We start from the raw sequence: 27032 nt of genomic DNA, 5'->3' as shown, positions 1-27032 counted from the left end.
GGATCTATGACTCACAGACCACAGAACCCAAAAGACAACATGATGTCTGAGCTGCACACATTGTGCTTTATCCTGTTACAGCATTTTCTCAATTTTCTTATAGTTTAACATATTATTATTATTTAATCAATACATTTATTTCATGATTTTGTGAATTTTTTCATCCAGTACCAAGGCCATAATCATGGGGTCTATTTAAAGAAATTAAATTAATAAAGGGTTAGTTCACCCAAAAAGGAAAATTCTGTCATTTTCTGTCAGACACCTGTATCCCCGGAACACAAATGAAGATATTCTTGTTGAAATAAGATGGCTGAGAAAGGGCTCCATTGACTCCAATGTCAATTCCTCTCTTAAGACCCCTAAAGATGTCGTTACAAAACCCATCTCACAACAGTGGCTCTACAATAATTTTATAAAGCGACGAGAATAGTTTTTGTACACAAATAAACAACAAACTAAATAACAACTTTGTGATGGGCCGGTTTCAAAACAAAGCTTCGAACCGTTATGAATCAGTGTATCGATTCATGATTCGGCTCGCCAAAGTCACGTGATTTCAGCAGCTTGCGGTTTGACACGAGAATCATGCAATCATCTAAATCATGAAATCACTAATTATTTTTTTTAATTTTTTAATTTGCGCACAAAAACTATTCTCGTCGCTTCATAAAATTATTGTAGAACCACTGTAGTGAGATGGACTTTTTAACGACGTCATTAGTGCCTTTTATGGGTCTTGAGAGAGGAAATGATGCCAATGGACGCCTTTCTGAGCCATCGGATTTCAACAAAAATATCTTCATTCGTGTTCCGAAGATGAATGTCTTACGGAAAGGTCTTACGGGTGTCGAGCTACATGAGGGTGAGTATTTAAGGACAGAGTTTTCATTTTTGGGTGAACTAACCATTTAAGGGTTAAAAGGGATTTAAAGAAATAATTAAAAAAAATAATAAGATCAGTAAAAGTTCCAGTTCTGTTGTGGCATACCAACCTAAAAATGTGACATTTTACTTTTGTCATTCGAGCAACAAACAGTGTAATGTAGTACAGCTGAGCAGCATCAAGAATATCAAATATTGGGGTGACAATTTGGCCATTTCTTATTATCCGAGGGAATTGTCACACTCAATTTCTATGGTGGTTACGGCCCTGCAGTTAATTATAAAAATATTTATTTGGTTACATGTCAGAATGTGGAAAAAGGTGTGACAAACTAAGTAATTAAATATTAATTAATAGGCTAGGCACACAATATTGGTATGCTGCTTTGTATATTTGAATCAAGATAACATAATGTTACTGATTGGTATTATGAAGAGATTTAATGGTAGGTTTAAATGCTCAGCTGCAAGAAATATCTGAACATTAAAGGTTTTTTAAAGTGCTTTTCTGCCAGCTATGTAAAATTCCCAGAACCACTCAAGATCCCACTTCATCTAATGCCAGAATGAGATTGCTTTTACTTTCAGATAAATAATTTGCCATCTACTTATCTTCTTGTGACTCATTTGCATCATGGTGAAATCATTTAAATAAATTATTGAATTATGACAAATGATTTAATAGGGATATCAAATATTTTTAGACTGACGATTGGAAGGTTTTAGAATTTGAACACAAAACTGAAATACAAATACAAAATTGCTCAGTGATTCAAACAAGATTATAACAATCTATGTCTCAGAAAGAATATGAATGTAATTTATTCTGATAGAGCACAAAGGATGCCTGATAGATGTGAAAATACAACTGCAGCCGTGACTTTTAGATAATCAGCTATCTTTGCTGGAAATGTCTTTGCTCGTTTTACTCTGAGAGCTTTATTTGCATATGAAGAGAAGTTGAATCTTCAGAGAGCAAGTGAGGCACTTTCTCTTGATCGGATGTTTTTTCAGTTCTTTATATGGAAACCAATGTCAGAGTCCACAGATATGTTTGTGTGTGTATGTATGTGCGCGTTTAAATATTACATGGTGTTTTCAATATTTATGAATTAGAGAAAGAACAGTGTGTGCTTCCTGCTCTGAATTTCAGCTAAAGGAATTCATGCTAATTCGCTTTTGTTTATGTAATCATTGTCTCTCAAGCTGTTCATGTCATTCACTGTGTGAATTTATTCTCTATGATTTCATCCTGTAACAAAATCTCTGCAGAGCAGCATATTTAATATTGCAGGAATCCAAAAAAATCGCAGTGGGGAAAGTTACAAATGGTGCACTGTGCATAAATAACTAAAAAGACATGAGAGACAGTGCAGAAACACTGAAACTCTTGGATTATGTTTATAATTGTTAATATATATTCAGCTCTATGAAGCTATAGGCACACATTTAAAAAATGGATGAAAATAACAAAAAAGGACAAATGGAGTCAACAAGACACGAAACAGTAAAATAAAACTAATCACAAATACATTATCAGTGCCATAAGGAATTTAGTGACTAATTCTAACTCGCTCCTTTCTTTTCTAGCATCAACAATTCATAGTGGAAGTGCCTTTTTCATCAAATATACATTAAAATAGGTCAGCCTGTCTTGGATTGCTTCCTCTCATGGAGATATGGGTTGAAGTTTAGATAGTAGGACTGTTCAGAACAGCCTGTAATAAATACAAAAGAGCCTTAGTTCTTTATTCATGCATCAGGAGCCAAATAAAGTCAGATTTGTTGTCCTTGCACCATTGCACTTGTTCAGGAAGAAAGTATTGACACCAATGGCACTGTTATTATCTTCTGATAATTACAGGGTACCGTTTAAAAAAGAAAAACAAGGTGACATTCTAACTCGCTGCATGGCAACAATTATGAGAGCCATTTGTTTCACATCCTCCAGTCCCAGCCATGTAACAAAGAACTTTGACATTATTGTCTGGTACTCCTCCGCTTCTCTGCGTCTCCAACGAGGAAAGGAGCTCTGAATTTCATTAAGGCAACGATAATGACTATGTATAAGACTGGTTCAGGGCATGAGAAGTGTGATTAATTTTCTCTCTCCAAATATCAGGACCATGCTGAAGGGACTGGGGGAGGGCCAGTGTGTTTGAAGGGTGGGTTGTTCTCTGTTGTGGGCTGAAAAGAGTTCCGGAGGGGCCGTCTTTGATGTTTGAGTTGTGGATGTCAGAGAGTCAGCCAGGGCTGATGTGAAGGGATTCGCACTGAGATAAACACATGAAAGAATCAATGCTTTTCGCTGTAAAAGCCCAGCTACTGCTGTGGGGGGAGTGCAACTGTTATATTGGTTCTATTTCAGGTTGGTTATATATTTAAGAGCCAAGTGGATTTTAGTTCAGTGATACATCCTAGTACTAAAAAATGCGCAATTCATTATACACTAATATCATTCATATGATAAAAGAGAATATTGTTGTTGTTTTTTTGTCTACATTGTTGTTTTGTTTCTTTTGTGTTCTACCAAACAAGTCTCCTGAGGGTAGTACATAATGACAGAATTAAAATGTTTGGGTGATATACCACTTGGTCAGTTTGACCTGTACTAATTTCTGATCTCTATATAGCAAGCAAAGGGACACAAGACACAAAATAGTCAAATATATCTCGTAATTTCATGATTAAAGTCAAAATAAAATACAAAAAATAGTTTGCTATGTTAGCTTCTCAACTATACCCTGCTTTCATTTAGAAAAATATGCTGATTATGCAGTTTTTTCTAGGAGTCGAACAATCTTGGTATTATTATAAAAAATATATAAAAACATAAAAAATCAAAATCAGTTTTAAAAATCATATGTTCTCATATGTGTTTTTAGTAGATAAATACTATGTGAGTTTTGTCTTGTATTTTGTATTGAATTCAGTTAGAGTCAATTTGACCCAGAACATGATGATTGTACTCATAATTTTAGTATAATGCAGCATAAAAGCTCCCACTCACCTCAGTCCAGCATTACGCTGTAACCAGTGGCCTCATGCCTCAGGGCAAGGCCTGTGCAATATCTGACAGATGCCTGTGTGTCTATGCACTTCATGAGTCATGTACTTGAAAAGGACAACCATCCCATTTTCATTTGTGTTATGCCTCATGTGCACGGACAGTAAAGAGAGCCCCAGGGCAAAGAATACATTGTTTATGAGCTCAAATAACAGAAAAACAAAAAACAAAAACAAAACATAAAGACTGCATGTATAGTCATATTGTACATGTGATCTTGCTAGCAGCAGGTGAGTGAGCAGCTTAAAAGATAGCTGAAGGACAGTAGAGTCTATCAGCATATGGGATAAACTGTGAAAACATATTAAAGCAATATAGAAAGAACAATTGTGCTGCTTAAAACCTGAAAATTAAAAGCTTTGTTAGATAGCAATACTTTTAAGGCCATTTTGCTTTAATTTATTAAGAATTGGATTGCTATAATTGCTGTTGTTTGTGGCTCTTCTATAAACAGTCTGCCTACCCTCACAGAAAGAAAATTTCCCTATAAGGCTATGAATTATCAATATATGGAATGATATAACAGTATATTTGAAAATATACTGAATAATATATTGTTAAGAAATTTTAAATATATTGAATAATACATTCAATTGAATTTGGCTTTTATGTTGAAAAATATGTAAATCCATATTTATTAATATATCATTGTGTATGTAATTTTATATTCAGAAATATACTTCATAATAATTGTGTGATTGGATATGGTACTGCCTGTGTATAATTAATTGTAGACATATTTGCTTACTCATACAGTATAAACATACATTAAGAGAAAATTTTACTTTTTAAAATTTTACAAAATGTGTCCTATTTTCAAACCTAGTTAACAATAGTACATGCACACGTGCTTGTAGTAAAGTATTTAGCAAAGAGAATATCACTGTGCTGAAGAAAGCACAGCTGTTACTTTATATGGTAATATAGTCCTAATGGTGTACGGCCGTCGGCCAGTCGGCCCAAATCGAACCACAGGCTCTTCTCTTCAGCACAATGGTAACCCCAAAAAACAAACATACCAGAAAACCTTTTAAATGACAAAAATTAACTTAAAATACTAACAGATCTCCCCTTATTAATATTTAATTAATAATTAATTATTATGGGAACATGTTTGTGCAATATAGGTACACAATAACATTTTTATGAATGGTACATATCATGTCAAATTTGTGTTTGTAACTTGTGTTTTATTTGTTTCTTTGATCAGTTTCCTGCCACTTCTTTATTATGTTACCTTTGATAGTTGAGTTCAGCTTTGTTTAGTCAATTACCTTGTTTGTGCTCTCTACTTAAAGGGTTAGTTCACCCAAAAATGAAAATTTGCCTCATCCCAGGTGATATTGACATTCTTCTTTCAGACAAATACAATCAGTTATATTAAAAAATGTCCTGCCTCTTCCATACTTTTGAATGGCAGTGAATGGGTATTCTGTCCATAAAAGTGCATCTATCCATCATTAAAGTGTTCCACATGGCTCCATGGGGATAATAAAGGCCTAAAATGAGAATTTTTAAAGAGAAATGCTGGAGGATTTTGATATATGAGAAGAAGGGCTTGAGATTGTTGCCTAGACTTATTTGTTTGAACCGTGAGAGGCGCCGAATCTTGCGATACTTTTATACATTGTGTTAGGGGTTGCTCTTTTGTAGTAGTGCGAAGTTCGGATCATTTTACGGGCTCAGATTTACATTTACATTTATGCATTTGGCAGACGCTTTTATCCAGCGACTTACATTGCATTCATGGTACATATTTTACATTTTGTCAATTCTTGCTTTCCCTGGGAATCAAACCCATGACCTTGGCATTGCTAGCACGATGCTCTACTGTTTGAGCTATAGGAAAGTTTAGATCTTTGAATCTCTCTCAGCAAAATGAGCAAATCTTTTTTCAAGTCAGAATTCGTTATTTTCAGCAGAATATAATTAAAATGTCACATGTTAAATTCCCCAACACATCTATTACTTACGCAAACATTGATCACATTTGGAATTCATATTCCACATTTGGAATAATTGCATGCCCTGGCTTTGCTTCTGGCCACCATTCCCGTAATTCCACCTTGGGCCATCGAACAGTTGGCTTCACCTTGGCCAGTCTCGCGCTGTCTGCATCGCGGACGACCAAGCCTCTCGCTGTGCTTCTTCCCACCACCCCTTGGGCTCCGCCTTGGTCCTTGGTCTCACCGGAATCTCTTCAGTACAACAGCCGGGTCTCCAGATCTCTAGGCTTCATCGTTGGTGGTCAGGCCACTAACTCCACCCTGGCTCGTCCTATCGATTCTGCTGTGGGCCTGTGTACCACCTTTGCTTTGGGCTTCCATCTGCATCATCCTTCTATTGCCTACTCCCTGGTTCCTTCAGGGGTTGTTCTGATGTGTGCTCCACCCCGGCCCCTCCTGCCTATGTCTGGTTTTTCGCCGTCCTCTTCTCCACACCCAGAGCCCCCACCCTCCCTACTATTCTGTCAATCTGCTATAGTGCGAGGTTGAGCCTTTCCGGAGGGGGGCTTTCTGCAACCATTATGTTCAGCTTAGCTTTAGTGTCCTTTTCATGGATTTGTTTCTCTCACTCACCTATCTCCTTTGTTCTGTTTCCAGCCACTAGTTAGTTACCATGGATATTCACTAACAAGCACGCCTGTCGTTGCCCGGTATCGTTCACGTGTTTGTGCTTGCGTGCGGTCTTGCATCACTGTGGATTACCTGAGCTTGCTTTTGTGTCAATGAAGACACTTCTATTAGAATCTTCATCATTTTCAGACTTGATACTCAGCGAAGGTGATCTGTGATAAACTAAACCATGCACAAGTTTGATGGCCCAAAGTCAAATATATGGGAATGGCTGTACATAGAAAACAACCCGCGGGAAAAAAACGCGGACTTGGCAACACAGTGCAGTTGAACTATGTTGACATTTGACAATGCGTCCCTTCATTGTTTTGATTGGTTGTAGGTCTATCCAATTGATGTCTTTCCTGGTTCGCTTGAAACACACCCCATAATCACAGCCCAATGGAGCAGTTTCAGACTCATATTTTGACTAGAATTGAGTATGACCACGTCAGGCTAAGGTAATGCAGCTCTGTTTATCATATTAGATACATTTAAGTGTGTTTAAAATTATGTTATGACATTGCTCTGTGCGTTCGCTCAGCGGCTGCTGTTACAGAGGGTAATGCAGATATGACGCTGACAGGCGACTCCCTCAGACGTCCCGGTTCCTTGGTTAAAATAGCAATTTTCCTCACAATTTACAAGTATGTGGAAACATTTGGGATATTGTAAGAACTCAACTGAACAAAATATATAACACTGGCCTAGTGGTTTTTGGATAGTTTACTGCAAAAATCCTACATAGTGCACCTTTAACTCAACTCAATTCTTAATAAGTCTTAATAATAATAAGCATGCAGAATTACTTTTTACCTTGGTTTTGTTGGTACCCTTGTTCTTTCAACAAAATGTCAGAGTTATTTAAGGGATTAGTAGGTCATTTCTCCAAGTCAGCCCTCACTTCAAAACTGCAAGAAATGCAACCCTTGACATTTGAAATGTCAGCGGGAATGGTAATGCCGTGCGGTTGGAGCATGGGTCTGAAGATTTTATAATAACATACCCAGGGTTTTAAAATGAAAAGAGCAATCAAGGATGCAGTTTTACACTCATGGATAAAAAGTGGATTACATTTGACAGGCTAGAAAAATCAAATGGCTCTCTGAATCCGATTCAGAGCCAAAAGCACTTCGTATTGCAAATATATGTGCCTATTAAGTAATTGTATTCTTTGTAATGTTCTTCACATAGTGTCTTAAACCTTAAAGACTCTGCAACTGTTGATAAAAGTTTAAGTTATTGCAAAAACCCAGATAGCACATGTATGTCTCCAAGATGTCTTATAAAGAGCTCATTCTGGAAAGTCTTTAAAAAGTTAGTTTTACATATTCCATATCATAAACATCATAAAGGCATTTTCTAATTGATTATGTAACATCTGACAGGAAATGGGTCATAGAGGCATTGCAGATGAGCAAACACTAAAAATGCTTCCAGATGAAAACACGCATATATGTCACTGCGATGTATGTGTGCTATCTGGAAATACCAATGTTTAAATAAACATTTTTGTACAACATGTTCAGTGATAGAAAAATGTTAACATAAAAAGAAATGTTGTATGTTATTCAAAATTAGCCCATTTAGCCCAGCTTATGAAGCATAATGTGTGTTTGTGTGTGTGTGTGTGTGTGTGTGTGTGTGTGTGTATATATATATATATATATATATATATATATATATATATATATATATATATATATATATATATATATATATATATATATATATATATATGAAAATATTTTAGTTGCCTGTTTAAGGATATTATTCTGACAGCAACACAGAGGGTCGGATCAGTGCTGTCACGTGTAGATGTCTCAGACTCTTCTGCCTCGATCTGTACAGTTGTGTGAGAGGAAAAGCAGCGCTCTGTATTATTCAGTACATCAGTGAACCTTCCTGCTACACTGTGTTATACTCTGGAAGAGCATAAATGGATCTTTCTGTTGCTGCCTACAGATTGTCTATTTTAAGTGCTCAGTGTAGTTTACTGTAACGAGCGCGCCCGCATCACTGGACTTCACATCGCATGGTGAAAACAAGAGAAGTAAACCAAAGAAGACAGAAGAAGGTAAGCCGACATACTTTGTATGCTTTCCTTTGAAATATGGAAAATTAAGGAGTCTGAGAAGTATAGCTTATCCAAGATCATGCTTCGTTTTACGCCTTTTCTGTAGTAAGATAGGCTACTGCACATGAGGGGAAAATCTTCAGTTTGGTAGCCTATCTGCTCGAGGCTACATTTTGTTTGGTTATTGGGATTATGGTTGTGTTAAAAAAATTAATAAACTGCTTATCTAGACATTATTTTATTTTAATGTTTTTTAATAATTATGCTTTAACTGAAACCAAACAAGCTGCACGCGCTGTGATGCACTAACACACACAGGCAACTCGCTGGATTTTGAGACCGTCTTATTCAACTGCGTAGAATGTTATTATTGCTGTTGAAAGCGTGACTATGGCCGATGAATTTGGTCGACGAGGGTACCTAAGGCTACACAGTAGATAGTTGAATGTGATTATTGTCTTATTTTGACTTACAAGTTTGAACGCATGATACAAACACTGAGTTTCAGATGATTTTGCCGTTTGTGGATTCAAGCAGTAGCTACTAGTGTTTCTCTGACAACACAACCTACAATATGCTTTCTGTGGTGTGAAATTAACTGCCATCTTAAGTTAGACTAAATTAACTCTTTATTCAAAAGGACTTGCTTTATATTAACTGTCCTTATCACTTGTATTAATATAAAAATACATACAATGCACTTATTGTGTACTTTGGTAATTAATTTCTGTACACATGAGTGGCTCAGTGGGTAGCAGTTGCCTCACAGCAAGAGGTTGTCCGCCTCGAGTCTCGGCTGTGCCAATCCAAAAACATGCAGTTGGAGTTACATCTATACATACAACTATATCATCTCTCTCTCTCTCTCTCTCTCTCTCTCTCTCTCTCTCTCTCTCTCTCTCTCTCTCTCTCTCTCTCTCTCTCTCTCTCTCTCTCTCTCTCTCTCTCTCTCTCTCTCTCTCTCTATATATATGTAATCCAGACATACTATATTTGCCATGCTTACCAGCGTCAGTTGCATCACTTCACTGCCATTCAAAAATCCTCTAACGTGGCCTCATGTTATAGTAAAGTGTCCATCGTATAGGCCTACACACTTCAGTATCTCGCCTGAAGAAGGTAATCGGTGTACTTTTTGCCTACTCTTTTATGAGTACTGTGAATTCAGACATAGGGCTACTTCTTTTGTCACATACTGTTTTTCGCCTACCATAGGAAGTATGCGATTTGTGTAAAGCTTGGGACATACTCAAGAACAAAGAAATGTGTTCGTTTTCTCAAGGTGGTGAGAACAAAGTTTGTTCTGGCCAGGACATTTCATACTTCACCAGAAAAGCAGGTGCCGAACATCTGCATTTATCTGCATTAACCACACCCACTTTAAATGTATGACCAATCACACAATAGTTCTCGCGCACAAGAAAAAAGTTCTGCCTAGGAAATATGTCGAGAACAAGCTGCAAGAATTCCAAAACCAGAGCTGTGAGAACAAAATGAGTAATTTTTTTCTCTGTTCTTGCAGAGTATGTTGTGGCCTTAAGGAACTAACATGTGATCACATCAATAGCAAACTACCACTACCATCCTATGATCCAATCAATTCCATGAGGAAAAAATCAAGTCCCGTCTTACATTTTTTGTTCGAGAATCAGTTTCATTTTGATATACGTCAAAATAGAGAAGAATGGACTATTGCATTTTCCGCTCTAAGCCAATTTTGAGGAATAGTTGGCAATTTTTTACTGATTCATGTCCTTTGGAACACATTTGACTTTAATGTGGAATACAAAAAGATTATTTTGTTCCTGAAAATTCCTGGTCTCTATTTTTTTGTATAATGAAAATGAATGAGGTCTGTCTGGGAATGTCATGCACCATAGTTCATTTGACTCATATCCCAAGTCTCTTAGACTATCGGATGACTTTATGTGAGGAACAGGATAAAAAATATAAGTTATTTTCTGATAATCTTCACCTCTACTGAGATTTTTACTTTAGAACTGCTGTATCTGGATGATCTTGAGAACCTGATCAGTCAGATTGGGGAGCGATGATTAAGGATGTTTTTGTGAACCAGATCAACATTGAAAAAAGCACATGTGAACTCAAAGCAGAAGGTATTCATATTTTCAGTGAATAACGGAAAAAAACTAAATTTCTTTGCATAATTTTTGATGTTTGAAAAGCTGGTTTTGAATGACATGAAGGTAAGTAAATGGTGAATTAGACTTAATTTTTCAGCTCAGATCAGGTAGCAATTTTTACAGCTAAGGAGATTATTGTAACTGTCACAAAAACACTCATTCTAATGAACTACACTGTTAAATGTTTCTGTTAATTTACACCCAAATTTCAACATGATTAACCTGTTATTTTTAATAACTGCGCCTTACTGTTAATTTTAGGAAATATGTGTTAAATAACATCTCATTTTTGTTATTTAACACCTCATTGTTAAATAACACCTAATTTTTGTTATTTAACCGCAAAATCGAAAACTCAAGCAAAGATGTTGGTTTGGAGATGCCGATATGCAATTTTATGCTTAGGCTATAGTTAAATAAAAGTTATTTATCTAGGCTATTTATCAGTGGAGAAGTAGCCATTTATGTCGTTTTTTAGGTTGCTAAACAACGACTTATTCAGTCAATAGTCAACGGTACAATCCATTTATTACAGGATTTTACGCGAGACGCACTGTACATTTATAGTTGAGGAACTGCGCTTCGTGTGTGTGTGTGTGTGTGTGTGTGTGTGTGTGACTTGTTCTTTCTGAACATGGTGTAAATATTCGCATATTCGCATGACGCGCGCAGCACGCTGGCAGGCGCCTGTTTTGGCGCCGCTATATGAAATAACATGTTCATACAGTATTTTTTCATTCTGGAAGGAGCATAGAAGGCGCAATTTGAACCTGCAGCGAACACGGAGATGCATGTCGAAAGATCGCGGTGGTTACATCGACCAGAATCACAATAATACGGTGAGATTAAAGAGTTTCTTAAAAGTCATGCATAGTTTTAATATATATATTGGTGATGTTGATGTATACTAAAAACGCCACGGACATAAACCACATGAAATTATAAATGTAACGTTAGCTAATGAGCCAATGTGATTCAAGCTAGCAACGTTTCGATAGTTTGTCAATTAATGTTTAGAAACATACATCAATGGACGTTCAAATAAGTGCATTAAGATCTATAAACATATGGCCTGGACTTTTAAATAGCATTCCCGTGGTCAAGTTTGTTTGAAATTTGTTGCCATGTGCACGTCTGGTTAAAGCAGATTCATCCTGAAAATCAAACTGCTGACACAAATCTATTTACTGATAGCTGTTTACGATGCTAGATAGTTAGTCTAAGAATGTATTTGATGAATTCATGTCAGCGGCTCATCTTTTGATGGATTATAGCTGTTTGGGCTACAGACATGCTGGTGTGACTATTTTATGTGTAACGTAGGTTTTAGCTTATCAATGAGGTAAATCTAGCAAAAACAGCTAGTGCATTGTCTAGCTGTGTGAACAGCTATTATCTTTTAATTCTATTGACATATTGTACCATATTTTGTGTTGTTGTTTTTGCTGTTTTGATTATCATTGAGTTGTAGATCAGTGTTTACATTTGTTTGTTTTTTAGTTACAGATGTAAATGTAGGGTAACCATCCCTCATCCGTCCATCCCTGATCTTTTTTGATTTGAAAATGGTGAGTAACACTTTGTGTCTAAAATTAGCTTTTGTTAGGTCAAGCCATGTGATATAATTTTGGATAAAAAATGTGAAATTATGGAACTCATATCTCTCTATCTCTCTCTCTCTCATACAGACCTGAGACTTTGCAAAGGATCCTCATTGTGTGGTTTGAGAAAATGGTTCTTGTCTAAGCAGTGACAGTGTTTTTATTTTTTATTGCTCTTTATTAAATGAACACTTCACCGTTTTTAGAAATAGGGCTTATTCAACTTCTTTCCTACATTTAGATATGTGGGCAAATGCATTTTTGTCTCACTGCATGCATTGTTCTTGTTTTTTTGTGGCCTGCGTATTCACAACGAGTACAAATAGCGATGCAGATTAAAACTAGGCGATTTCCTAGGCAGATATATCACTGCTCTCATCCTCACGTCCTTCGGCTGTAGAGTGATCGCAGTGTGTTGTGTGATATAGGGATGGCGAAAACGGAAAACATTTTTTTACCAACCACCGAGCCTCATTAGCCGATTGAAACCGGTTAACCGATTAGTTTAAAATATAACAGCCGAAATATTTAAAATAACAGCCGCGAGCCGCGCCTGCAATTTCGCAACTCTGTCGCATTTCTCTATGATCTCTCTGCCGCTCTGCCTCCCGCTCTCACACACACTGTCCCGGCACCACCGCCTCCCTTCCACTCACGTCACTTTTTTTAAAATCCTCTACAGCGCGAAACATGAGTCCCACAAACCTGGCACCGAGGAGCTTGTTTGTAATTGAAACAAATGGCTCCTTAGTTTTCGAAATGGTTTGGGTACAAGGCGATTGCGTTGAAAATAAAGGCATTTGTCTAGTGTTAGAAGTTCATTTGAAACATTGCCGCGGCTCACTTAAGAAAATGACAGCTCCGAAGAGACGCCGCTTTAGTTTGAGGTAGTGCTAACAATAATAAAGAAAGATCATGATCAACACCTTATGTATTACCACTGAAATGTAGATGTAATATATTTCCAAATGTAAGCCCATCTTATGCATTAAAAATATATGTGCTACTTTTTAAGCCACGAACATGAGAAAATGAGATTTGTTTGTGATTAATCTGAGCCTATGTGTAACATTTGATGTGACCAGGAGTCAGCGTATATCCTTGGTTTGAGCCTTTTTAGCTGAATTTTAGCAGTTCAGGGAACATTAAAGGTGCACAATGCAACTTTCCGTCCACTGGAGGGCGCCTATTCTAAACAAAGGCGTAGTTTGATGACGCCAAGTTTGAGCGCAGTATCTTGGGACATGTGGTCTTCACCTCACAGCCGGTGTAAAATAGGACTCGGGCAGAAATCATGTTCATGGATGCGGTTATTAACATTACTGTAGTGTAAAGCAGAGCAGGACCGAGTGTTGTGGAGCTGAGCACGGCCGCTGTAGCGACTGTTATACAAACACACGGCTCGCGAGCACCGGGACTTTTATTATGACGGGACGGGACACAGTCGGGCGCACGCAATTCCGCTTTTTCTGGTCCTGATTATAAGGTAAAGCAGATCTGTTTATCATATTAGATACATTTAAGTGTGTTTAAAATGATATGACGTTACTCTTTGTGTTCACACTGCTAAGAGTAAAGCGCTTCTGCAGAATAAAACCGAGGGTAACGCAGATATGACGCGATTTACAGGCGACTCGCTCAAACGCTATGCTGAAACATCCCGGGTCCTTAGTTAAAATAGCAAATTTCTCACAATTTACTAATAGTTGGAAACATTTGGGATATTGTTGGTACTCAACTGAACAAAATATATAACACTGGCCTAGTGGATTTTGGATTTTTTACTACTAAAATACTACATAGTGCACCTTTAAATGTTGAAGTTTAGGGCCTTATCTTGCACTGACTTAGCGCAAAATTCAAGTGTCTTTGCTAGACACAGTTGCTATTTTCCATCAGCAATGAATATGATATGTATATTTCTGTGATTGGTCTGATCCATGTGTGCCTACATTTGTAAGGATTTACCTTTCAGTGTTTGTATTACAATAAAAAAAAGTTAATTTCAACACAGAATTATTCGGGGTTTTTTTTCACTTTTTTTCCACTAAGTGTTATCTGATGGATTATGCCTATTCTTGTATTAACTCAAGTTAGAATATGTCTATAACAATCAGTACACGTTATATACTAACCCTAATTAACAATATTTAATGGAAACAAAATTTTATATTGTGATTAAATATTTTAAATATTTTATAAAATTAAATATTTCAGTTATTTAACAGGAAAATAATGGTAACACTGCTGCCAGTTGTTTCCTGTTTTTTCTGTGATTCACAGTAAATTCCTGTTGAAAAACATTACGGGGAGTGCGCTGTAAAAAAACATTAACATGAATTAACTGTTTAAATAACAGGAAAATAATGGTAACCCTGCTGCCAGTAATTTCCTGTTATTTAACAGGGAAATAATTAACAGTGTAAAGTTTGCTCCTTTTTAAAGATTTCAAAATCTCTGGGCATCATGGAGTGATTGAGTTCCTGGTGAGTGTTTGGTCCTTTCTGAGCCATTCTGTTTGATGCTGTAATATTCCTCTCATCTCAGTTGCTACACAAAGAGCAGAGCTGCCTCTTGCTTGCACTGTCAGCGGTATTTCATAGGGGAAAAAGGCTTGCATGTTCTTATATGTGTCTTTTTCCATTCCCAAAACCATCTTAGCTTGAAAAATGAAGGAAAATTAGAGGGTGTGTGGGTTGCTTTCCATTTGCCTGAATATTAGAATGTTGCCTACATCGTGCAGAATGTTAGTGGTTATGCATTTGTTGTTGTTGCACAGTGTTCCTTTTCTAATTAATGTTTATATATTAGATATTAGATATTAAAATCTATTTAAGTATGGATTTAATCAAACAAATAAACCAGCAGCAGTGTAGCAAGGACGGACATTTTCTCTTTGAATAAAATAAAGCTTGCAAGAATTAATTCTTGCAAGATGTGGAATATTGGCACCCTTGAGAGATGCTGCTTTGGATCTACAGTATGGTTGGAATCTCTATGCAAATAATGGTGCTGACAGCTCAGGGGGCCAGGGAATGTAGGTAGCTCAGGGGGCCAGGGTGGCACCGACTGTTCAGGGGCTCAGGGAGGCTCAGGGTGGCATTGACCCGGAAGCTAGGGTCTGCTGGAGAGCACTTATGGCCTGGATTATAGCCATCACTGGATTCTGGTCAGAGGATGGTGTGGATTTGTGTGTGGCCCAGATACACATGTGTTAGAGCCATTATGGACAGTACAATGCTCTCTGGGTTGGGCTCTAAGATTTCCCTCATTGGAATGGACTGGGGAATTTCTCTTACTAGACCAGACTATGCACGGTATACCGATACTGGAAAAATACCGGTATATATTTTATTTCAAACGGTATGATATCATGATTTTGCACATTTCAGTATACTGCTGTTCTGAAGTTCACTGCTAGGTGGCAGTGCGCTACCAAAGTGACGCAAAACCTGTAAATCTGACAACAGGAGCTGTGTCTCATTTCAGAAGGCTGCGTCCTCCGGAGGTCGCATTCGAAGGGTGCATGAGGTGTAGCCTTCATGGCTGGAGATAACCCACAATTCTTTGCGTCTCTGTTAACAACCGTCATTTTTTTTGATATTATATGAAAAAATGGCACCACCGCCAGATATACATGCAAGCATTTTTTTTTTAAGCTCTATTACCTCAAACAGATAGTTGTGGTAAACAGGATTACAACTGTTTAGTGCATTTTAAATGTTTAGAACAGTACATTGCTGTTAAGACAAGAAACATTTCATAGTCATTTTCAAGTTATAAATAATTTTCATTCATATAACTGCCGTGAGTGCGCAACACGGCTGAACGTGTTGGCATAGCAACGTGATACTTCCTGCCTGTGTGTCCTACGAAGGACGTCTCGTTTAATTCTGATTGAGGAAACTCTGTATACTGCATCCTACACAGGATGTGTCCTCCGGAGGACGCATGCAGCCTTCGAAATTTAACGAAATGAGACACAGCTATAGACGAACAAAATGGATAAAGCAGTTGAATCTCCCTCAAGATGCCCAAAACGAATTAATAAACAGAGGAGTAGAAGTGAAATTTGCTTATAAAACTGATGAAGAACCAGCCAAGCATCTGTCACTATCCTAACTTGTACAAGACATTAAGAGATCGACAGGTGAGTACATATTTCAAACCATCTAATTTAGATATTTATTTTCTTTTAACACTGATCAACGCACATACATAACATAAGATCAAATATAACAAAATCTCCAGCTTTTGTTTCAACCAATGACATTTAGAGAGAGCTCATAATATTTGCACACGTATTGCACTATTTACATTCACGTAAGACAACCGAATGTGCTTATGTGAATAGGCTACTCACTAAAGATGGACATTTTTCACATAATTTTGTGTATTTGACTGTATAATGAAACTTCATTTGGAATGTGCGAGCTCTAAGGGCTTGTGTGCGTCTTTGGTATGAGCTCCCATCCCATGTAAAAGTTATTATGAAATGGTATAAAATCGCTTGCATGTTCAAATTTGATTTCCGTTAGCCATCCTGAGACGAACATGAAAATGTTGAATCAGAGTATGCAGATTGCTTTAGTGTAGGTGCGATGTCTTTTAAAGACAGAAGCAGTTTGCTCGTTTTGAGAGATTTTTGCTGAAACAATTTCTCACAAGAAAGTTTTCAAATGATTGATTTGTTGTGATAATCTTCGTTGATTCATTTACTAAAAAACATTAGTGCCCACATTATAAACTCAAAACTTGCATAATTGTACTCATTCTCGCGCAATATACCTGCACCAATATCAGACCGTGTGGTATCGATTTAATACCGGTACTTCAGTATTAGATTGTGGTACTGTACTGAAGTCAAAATTGTGGTATCGAGCCATCCCTAGACCAGACACAGGTATTTATCTCACTTAAGCAGACTCGGGGGTTTTACACTCTGGAGCCGACTCAGGGATTTCATTCTCTGGAGCAGACTCAGGGATTTCATTCTCTGGAGCAGACTCAGGGATTGCACTTTCTGTAGTGGTTTCGGGGGAATCGATCACTGGAACAGACTCAGGAATGTTACTCACTGGAACAAACTCTGGGATTTCTTTCAAAGGAACAGACTCGGGAACAGACTTAGGAATTCCACTCACTGGCATGGAGTCTGCTATGCCGACAGTGAACTGGGATCCCACTCCACGAAGTTTGCAAAGGTCCCCCGAGGACCATCAACAGGCAGGCGTGCCCTCATCTGCTCGTTAAGGCTGGCATGGTAAAATACCTTCAATGAGCAGTCAGGAAAGGCATGCCAGTTGTAAATAATCCCTTGAGTGGTCCTCGAGGGTTCTGCCTTGTAGTTCCAAGCAGAGTAGGTGGACTGTTGGGCAAATCCATCCTTAAATCCTTGCCTCTTTTTTGGTCCTGTTTTCTGTCACGGTTTTTGGCTGTAGAGAGGTGAAGTAATTATTAACAATAATTATATACAGTACACATACACACAAATAAACACAAACTTTTTTTAGGATGAGATTATTTGCAATTATACATTTGACAGCACTAATATAATATAGAGATTTTTTGTTGGAGGATTGCATTTAAAATCCACTTGGCTTGGGCTGTTGGTTGGAATATGTCTGCCAAGCATTTGAAATATAAATGTTAAGAGACTTTTGAAGGAATAAGACTGCCAAGAAATTGCTCATGCTTCAATCATTTGAAGCATTATCTACTAAGCATGATTTCACTGCACTCTTCTCCTTTTCCCCCTAGTATGTCTCACGGTTCAGAAATAATCATGTATTCAATTAGAGAACTTTTGGAGGCTCCCTAATTAGCTCTTTTTATTCCAAGCATTTGTGATGTCCACAGTGAGAGAATTCAGTTTCACTTAGGGTCTGTGTATTAGATCCCTCTGCTCAGAAAATCTCATGGCACGGAACTGCTTGCTTAACATTTACAAATTCATATCTGGAATATTCAGCAGAATGCTTGCCCCTCATATATTCATAGACAGTAGAATGTCTATAGACACTGACTGTGTTGTAAAGATGATTGAATCTGGATAAGCTTGACGTGATAAGATGTCCACTCTCTTTGTAAATAAAATTGAAAATGGAGGCTGCATCTTCAGTTACTATTTCTGTGAAAGTGGATATCACATGGTGTAGCACATCTGCTTCTCCGCCTGTTGCGTGCTTTGCTGTGATTCTAATCCGACCCCAACAGCAGCACAGCATCTTAAACAGTGTGGCTCATCAGCAGATAGTTTGATGTTCTACCTAATGTGAACTTGTGTTCTCCAGTGACTCAGACGAGAAGAATATTTTGAACATGATTCCTTGATCTGTTTGCTGCCTCTTTTATCTCTTTGGTTATGAAACTGGTTGTTTTTAACCATAAAGAAGAGTATTTTAAGTTTAGTCTCAAAGAATATCCAGAGTAGCTGCATAAGTCTGGTCTGGTTGGCCAAGAATTTAACCAGGCAGAAGCGCATAAAAAATCTAACATTATTTTGTATTTATTAAAGTCTAAATCATGACAGCATGATAACAGACTTGAAATTGAGTCTTGAAATAAGCTCATGGAACTAATGGTACAATATTCTCTAGTTTATCCACAATTTATTTGATTTGTTGTAATTGGCCATTATTAGATACAGTGTACAGAGTGTACAGTCTGGAAAGTATTCACAGCGCTTCACTTTTATATAAATATATATATATATATATATATATATATATATAATGGTCAGAGATCAGAGGAGAATAGGCCGACTGATTCAAGCTGATAGAAGAGCAACTTTTACTGAAATAACCACTCGTTACAACCGAGGTATGCAACAAAGCATTTGTGAAGCCACAACATGCACAACCTTGAGGCGGATGGGCTACAACAGCAGAAGACACCACTGGGTACCGCTCATCTCCACTACAAATAGGAAAAAGAGGTTAACATTTACATTTACATTTAATCATTTAGCAGACGCTTTTATCCAAAGCGACTTACAAAAAAAGGGTAGAGCAATAGAAGCAACGAAACAAACAAGGCCAACAACATGTAAGAGCTGTAAGAAATCTCAATTAATTAGCACATTACACATTTTTTATTTTTTTATTTTTTTTTATAGCCAGCTACAACAAAAACTCACGTACGCAAAATACAGAACAGGTTAAAATTTGCATAAGCTCACCAATATTGGACAGTTGAAGACTGGACAAATGTTGCCTGGTTTGTTGAGTCTCGTTTTTTGAGTCAGAATTTGGCCTAAACAGAATGAAAACATGGAGCCATCATGCCTTGTTACCAATGTGCAAGCTGGTGGTGGTGTAATGGTGTGGGGGATGTTTTCTTGGCACACTTTAGGCCCCTTAGTGCCAATTGGGCATAGTTTAAAATGCAACGACCTACCTGAGCATCGTTTCTGACCATGTCTGACCATTCTGACCATAGGTGAGTGTGTGTGTGTGTGTGTGTGTATATATGTATATATATTAGGGCTGCACGATATTGAAAAAAAAAAAAATTGTGATATTTTTCCCCCCCAGCGATATATATTCCGATATTGACAGCCATCAATCCAGGCTAAAGTCAATAATTACCATTTTGTGATATTAATAAGTAATATCACTAATAAGCAAGCTTTGTTACCAGTGACAAAAAGAAATGTTGGAAATTATGTGTAAACATGAAACTAAACCTCCAGTAGGTGGCAGCTATTTATTAGTCTTAATGAGTGAGTCACTGAGACGTTCATTCAAAGGATTCATTCAAATGCTGAATCGTTCAGTAACACACTTTTTGCTGTAAGTGAGATGCCTTACGGTTCTGCTGTGAATATATGTATTTATATGTATATATTTACATGTATATGTATATGAATATATGTATATATATGTAATTTAGATTTTCACTGCTGAAATAGAACAAAAACACTAAATATGGCATCTAAAATGTAAGTGAATGTTAATTAGTTGTTTATGGAACTGTCATGAAATCAGTGTCATTTTCAGTCGTGATGGTATTCAGGAAAACACTCAAGTGTTGTAATTTCTCCTCGAGAGGCTGCACGAGCATCAACAGCGCGACCTTATTATCGTCAGTTCATTATATATTATTATCCACTATCCATCTCCACTTACACTAAATTAATGCACAAACATTCTTGCATTTCGGTGATTCGCTAGTTATTTTTTGTTTTAATCAAGCTCTTGTCCGTCGGGCAAGTAAAATTCTCTTTCACTTGTCCCTTCAAAAAATCCACTTGTCCCGGACAAGCGTTAATGTCGAGCCCTGCACTGTATTCGTCGTAAAGAGCTTTGTGGTGCTGTTTTAAGTGATCAGACAAATTGGTGGTGTTTTCTTGTTTTGTGGCCACAGCTTTTTGACACTCCATGCAAAGTACCTCTTTTTGGTCAACATTCTCCTTTTTGTTGCGGAAATAGTCCCAAAAAGATGATTTCTGGTACGATACCTTTTTTTTTTCCGGCGGATCCTCTTCGATGCGCATTTTAGCAGTGAATGTTTGGCCGTGAGCGGTAAGCAGCGGTACAGCGAGCCATTAACTGTGCAGGCACACGGAATGTGCATGTCACTCCAGCAACAAACAAGTGTTTACTGTACATAAGTACATACTGCACATACTGTACATAACATTTACAAGTGTTTAATGTACATATGTATTCACAGCCTTTGCTCAATACTTTGTTGAAGCATCTTTGGCACCAATTACAGCCTCAAGTCTTTTTGAGTATGATGCTACAAGCTTGGAACACCTATTTTTCCCATTCTTCTCTGCAGGACCTCTTAAGCTCCATCAAGTTGGATAGGGAGCATCTTTGCACAGCCATTTTTAGATCTCTCCAGAGATGTTCAATCGAGTTCAAGTCTGGGCTCTTACTGGGCCACTCAATGACAATCACAGAGTTGTCCTGTAGCCCCTCCTTTGTTATTTTGGCTGTGTGCTTAGGGTCATTGTCCTGTTGGAAGATGAACCTTTGACCCAGTCTGAGGCCCAGAGTGTTCTGGAACAGGTTTTCATCAAGGATTTTGATGAAAACTTTGTACATTACTGCATTCATCTTTCCCTCTGTGAACGGTGCCTGGTATCCTCCAGACATGATGCTTTCCAGTAAGGCAAAAGAGTTTCTTTAGATCAGAGAATTTTGTTTCTCGTGCTCTGAGAGTCCCTCAGGTGCCTTTTAGCAAACTCCAGATGGCCTTTTACTGAGCAGTAGCTTCTGTCTGGCCATTCTACCATACAGGTCTGATTGGTGGAGTGCTGCAGAGATGGTTGTTCTTCTGGAAGGTTCTCCTTTTGCCACAGAGAAACACTGGAGCTGTCAGAGTGACCATCAGGTTCTTGGTCACCTCCTGAACTAATGCCCTTCTCCCCCGATTGCTCAGTTTGGCCGGACTGCTTGCTTTAGGAAGGGTCCTGGTGGTTCCAAACTTCTTTAATTTATTGATGATGGATGCCACTGCTCATTGAGACCTTTAATGCTTCAGAAATTGTTCTGTACCCTTCCCCAGATCGGTGCCTCGATAGAGTCCTGTCTCGGAGGCCTACAGACAACTTCTTGAACTTCATGACTTGATTTGTGCTCTGACATGCACTGTTAACTGTGAGACCTTATATAGACAGGTATGTGCCTCTCAAATCATGTTTAATCAAATGAATTTATCACAGGTGTACTACAATCAATTTGTAGAAACATCTCAAGGATGATCAGTGGAAACAGGATGCACATGAGCTCAATTTTAAGTGTCACGGCAAAGGCTTTGAATACTTATACGTTATTTTTTATTTATTTATTAATTTGTAATGATTTTAAGAGGGGAAAAAAATAATGAATTTGATCCATTTTAGAATAAGTCTGGAACATAAAAGGCACAATAATTAAGAGATGGCTATAGAGATTATGGTAAATATTTAACCCTCCTGCTTGTTGGAGTGAAATGCTTTGTATGTGTAAAGTATACACTATCATTCAAAAGTTTGGGAATGGTAAAACAATTTTTAACGAGAACTCTCACCAAGGCTAAATTTATTTGATAAAATTTGCAGTGAAAGAAGTGTGTGGTGTAATTGGTTGTGTTCTGATTGTGCTTTATGCCCTTTTTATCCCTATTTCTTATGGTCCCAGAGTGAAAAGATAAAACTTGGCGTCAGATTGTGTTGCATCCGCTGGTTTGTGGCCTGGTGATGAACCTCAAAGCTAAGGATCATTGTGTTTGTGTCCATGCTGTGATTTTCACCAGCAGGTTTCTGATATGGATTATAGACTTAAAAGACATTTTGGCGCTGGAATAAATTGAATGTTGGAAATCAATTTTATGTAGTCTTTTCTTCCTTCGAACCTCACACTGTGCTGTATTCATGCTGGGGTTAATGCATAAGATCCCTCCCATTAGAGCGTCTCCAAAGCCGTGTGTTTCTTCAAAACACATGGAAACTTACAGCAGAGAACAAACAAAAGCGTCACGAGGCAGCGTTAAACTTCATGTCTCAATGCACATAACATTACAATAATATTGAACATAAACAGCTTAAAGAGTACCGACCTGTACCACATATAACTGCCGCAGATTAATTTAGCCGTTGATAGTGTTACCATTAAAACGCATAAATTTGAGTCACAAACCACTGAGTATAACCTCATGGGTTTCCATCTCTTCCAAAATGACAGTATTTATGGCGTGAACGCAGCATAAGCTTGTTATTTTGGTTCAGGAAGAACTGTAAAAAGTGGCTGCTGTTTTGGCGACTGGCATCTGTTTAACGTGCGATGTTGCGTGAGGAGGGTGCTTGGAGGTATCAATATACATACAGTGCCTTGCGAAAGTATTCAGCCCCCTTGAACTTTGCGACTGTTTGCCACATTTCAGGCTTCAAAACATAATGATATGAAACTGTAATTTTTTGTGAAGAATCAACAACAAGTGGGACACAATCATGAAATGGAACGAAATTTATTGGATATTTCAAACTTTTTTAACAAATCAAAAACTGAAAAATTGGGCGTGCAAAATTATTCGGCCCCCTTAAGTTAATACTTTGTAGTTCCACCTTTTGCTGCGATTACAGCTGTAAGTCACTTGGGGTATGTCTCTATTAGTTTTGCACATCGAGAGACTGAAATTTTTGCCCATTCCTCCTTGCAGAACAGCTCGAGCTCAGTGAGGTTCAATGGAGAGCGTTTGTGAACAGCAATTTTCAGTTCTCGATTGTTCTCGATTTCAATTCTCGATTGGATTCAGGTCTGGACTTTGACTTGGCCATTCTAACACCTGGATATGTTTATTTTTGAACCATTCCATTGTAGACTTTGCTTTATGTTTTGGATCATTGTCTTGTTGGAAAGACAAATCTCCGTCCCAGTCTCAGGTCTTTTGCAGACCTCCATCCATCTTCCCATCAATTTTAACCCTCTTCCCTGTCCCTACTGAAGAAAAGCAGGCCCAAACCATGATTCTGCCACCACCATGTTTGACAGTGGCGATGGTGTGTTCAGGGTGATGAGCTGTGTTGCTTTTATGCCAAACATAACGTTTTGCATTGTTGCCAAAAAGTTCAATTTTGGTTTCATCTGACCAGAGCACCTTCTTCCACATGTTTGGTGTGTCTCCCAGGTGGCTTGTGGCAAACTTTAAACAACACGTTTTATGGATATCTTTAAGAAATGGCTTTCTTCTTGCCACTCTTCCATAACGGCCAGATTTGTGCAGTATACGACTGATTGTTGTCCTATGGACAGAGTCTCCCACCTCAGCTGTAGATCTCTGCAGTTCATCCAGAGTGATCATGGGCCTCTTGGCTGCATCTCTGATCAGTCTTCTCCTTGTATGAGCTGAAAGTTTAGAGGGACGGCCAGGTCTTGGTAGATTTGCAGTTGTCTGATACTCCTTCCATTTCAATATTATCACTTGCACAGTGCTCCTTGGGATGTTTAAAGCTTGGGAAATCTTTTTGTATCCAAATCCGGCTTTAAACTTCTCCACAACTGGTGTGTTCCTTGTTCTTCATGATGCTCTCTGTGCTTTAAACAGACCTCTGAGACTATCACAGTGCAGGTGCATTTATACGGAGACTTGATTACACACAGGTGGATTCTATTTATCATCATTAATCGTTTAGGTCAACATTGGATCATTCAGAGATCCTCACTGAACTTCTGGAGAGAGTTTACTGCACTGAAAGTAAAGGGGCCGAATAATTTTGCACGCCCAATTTTTCAGTTTTTGATTTGTTAAAAAAGTTTGAAATATCCAATAAATTTCATTCCACTTCATGATTGTGTCCCACTTGTTGATTCTTCACAAAAAATTACAGCTTTATATCATTATGTTTGAAGCCTGAAATGTGGCAAAAGGTCGCAAAGTTCAAGGGGGCCGAATGTTGACAGGCAGGTAGGACATCTTATCCTTGCATTTGGACCAATTAGGAGAACATTTTATGGTCCTACATCTTCCACAGACATATAAACATTTAGATCACTTAACTTAGTGCTATAGATGTGAAGAGACTTTCAACCAGCATAACAAAAAACAGTTCTGGAACAGATCATTCATTAGCATGCTGAACAGGAAGTACATTTTGCCCTTTACTCTTGAGGAAGGATTTGTTGCTAAAAAAATATTATAACTGGCAAAGTTATCTGACACCTTTTAATGAAAGGCCAACGCTTGTTTGCATACATGTCTCTGTTGGGCCTTTTTGAGAGAGCAGTGATCCCAGAAAGCCTAATTTAAAAATCATCTTTCAGGGTTAAATCATGAACTCTGAGGTGAAGAGCTGTGTTTGCCTTTGAGGGATTTAGATCAAATTGAAATTTCCCTAAAGATGTGGGAATGATGTGTAAAAACAGAACAAGCAGGAACATTTGTCCACATTTGTTGTTTAACCTCCACAGATGAGGTCCTTAGATTATCAGTTGTGTTCATGAAATATTCATGCAGAATAGGCTTGAGGTGTCCTTGCATCTGATGTCATACTTGTTCAACAGAGAGTCCTTTTGTTCCATTCCCTAAATCAATCGCTGGCCTCCAGTTGTAACCATTAACATGTCAGCACTTCACTGCTACACTACTACGACTCTGGCTATAAATTATATCTGTATGTATTTCCCAGGTTCATTGTAAAATCTAAGTATCGCTTTTTAGAGATGTAGGATATCCATTCTACAGTAAAGATACGGTAGCAGCTAGCGGTTTATGTGAATACTCACCAAGACTGGCATTTTGACTTTGATTGTTTTGTGTGTATTTGGCTGTTTAAGCACAATAAGCTGCTAAAAAGAAGTTAATTCTTTGGGTGTGAGCACAGGGGATTGCGCATAATAATCACAAATTCCCACAAATTCTGTGCTATCATTTGGCAGGCTGATGGCACTATGTATGTATGTATATATATATATATATATATATATATATATATATATATATATATATATATATATATATATATATATATATATACATACATACATAGTGTCATTGTATTAATCCATTTTGTGCATGAGAAACCTGAGAAAAGAAATTTTCATGAGAAGAGACCTTTCCCTTGTCTCTTTTGACCACTCAGCATGTCATCAGATAAAGGGCCTGTCTGCCATACAGTGCACTCTGCACTCAGCCATGTTTTGCATGCTCATCTAAGAGACAAGACCTCATTCCTCAGATTTGCAGACTCTGTTGGGACAGCTGGATGAATAGTACTGCTTTAGGTGAGATACGAGTTTGCAGTAGCTTGCTCTTCCTCAGAGTTCAGCTTTAAGCAGGAACAGATCTGTCACCCTGAATCCTGCCTGAGATGCGTCAAGCTGCCTCAGGGCTTCAGCTAATTGGCTGCTGGATCTCTCCAGAGGGACCTGAAGTGGTAGGCTGGAACCTGGAGCGAGCGCTTTTGAGTGTAAGAACAGTGCACACATATGTAGCCTTAACTGACTCTTATTTATTATTCAAGGTGTCCTAAGGTTAATTCAAAATTATGTCTCTTGCGATTATGTTGTGAATAAATCTAAACTATGAACACATTCACTTTGAGGAACATACTGTATGTTGTGCAAGTGTCCGGCAGGCTGATGATTCATGTTTTTATCATTATTTTCAGGCCATACATCTGTTTCGCTGTATCGCAATGATTTATTGTGCTTCCTGAGCACACTTGCTCTCACTTTGATAAATGTTGTTTTTGTGTTCATGGCACCTTGCCAGTTTCTGCTGGATGCTTAACATCTGGAATATGGTCTGTAAATCAGTTTCTGATAGGAAACCTTCTGTAGTTTTTAGTAGTTTAAATGTTTCAGATATTTATGTTATGAAAGGGGATTTAAACACCACCACAGTTACTTCTTAATAGTTTATTCTGATTTTAAAAAGAATTGGCAATTGTTAGTGTTACCATTTTTGAGGGAAAAGCATCTACCTTATTATGCTAATTTGTATTTAATTGGTAACATGAAATATATGACTACTTCGAATACTCAGAAATATTGAGTACTCTAATAATGATCTTTTAGCTTAATTATTTAGCTTAGTTGAATAGCATGACAGGTCACATATTCCTCCCCAAAAATTTAAAAATTATATTATCTAAAACACGCATAACACATTAATCTATAGCATTTTGATTTGTATGGTTATAACATAATAAAA

At 37.7% G+C, this 27032-nt stretch overlaps 1 protein-coding gene and 1 long non-coding RNA gene across 2 annotated transcripts in view; both read left to right on the top strand.

Moving 5' to 3' along the window:
* The first annotated feature begins 8382 nt into the window (after nt 1-8382).
* rap1gapa (RAP1 GTPase activating protein a) overlaps nt 8383-27032 on the top strand; it is a 128380-nt gene continuing 109730 nt past the window's right edge. Inside the window, exon 1 of the mRNA XM_067446281.1 lies at nt 8383-8644. The gene's annotated coding sequence lies outside the window, so the exon portion shown is untranslated. The remainder of the gene's footprint in view (nt 8645-27032) is intronic.
* LOC137079299 (uncharacterized) lies at nt 11446-13370 on the top strand. Its single transcript, XR_010905456.1, has 3 exons — nt 11446-11627; nt 12289-12356; nt 12477-13370. It is a non-coding gene; the product is annotated as an uncharacterized lncRNA (long non-coding RNA).

The sequence above is a fragment of the Pseudorasbora parva genome, chromosome 6 (genome assembly GCF_024679245.1).
Source record: "Pseudorasbora parva isolate DD20220531a chromosome 6, ASM2467924v1, whole genome shotgun sequence".
Lineage (NCBI taxonomy): Eukaryota > Metazoa > Chordata > Actinopteri > Cypriniformes > Gobionidae > Pseudorasbora > Pseudorasbora parva.
This window is presented reverse-complemented; position numbering and strand designations above follow the sequence as displayed.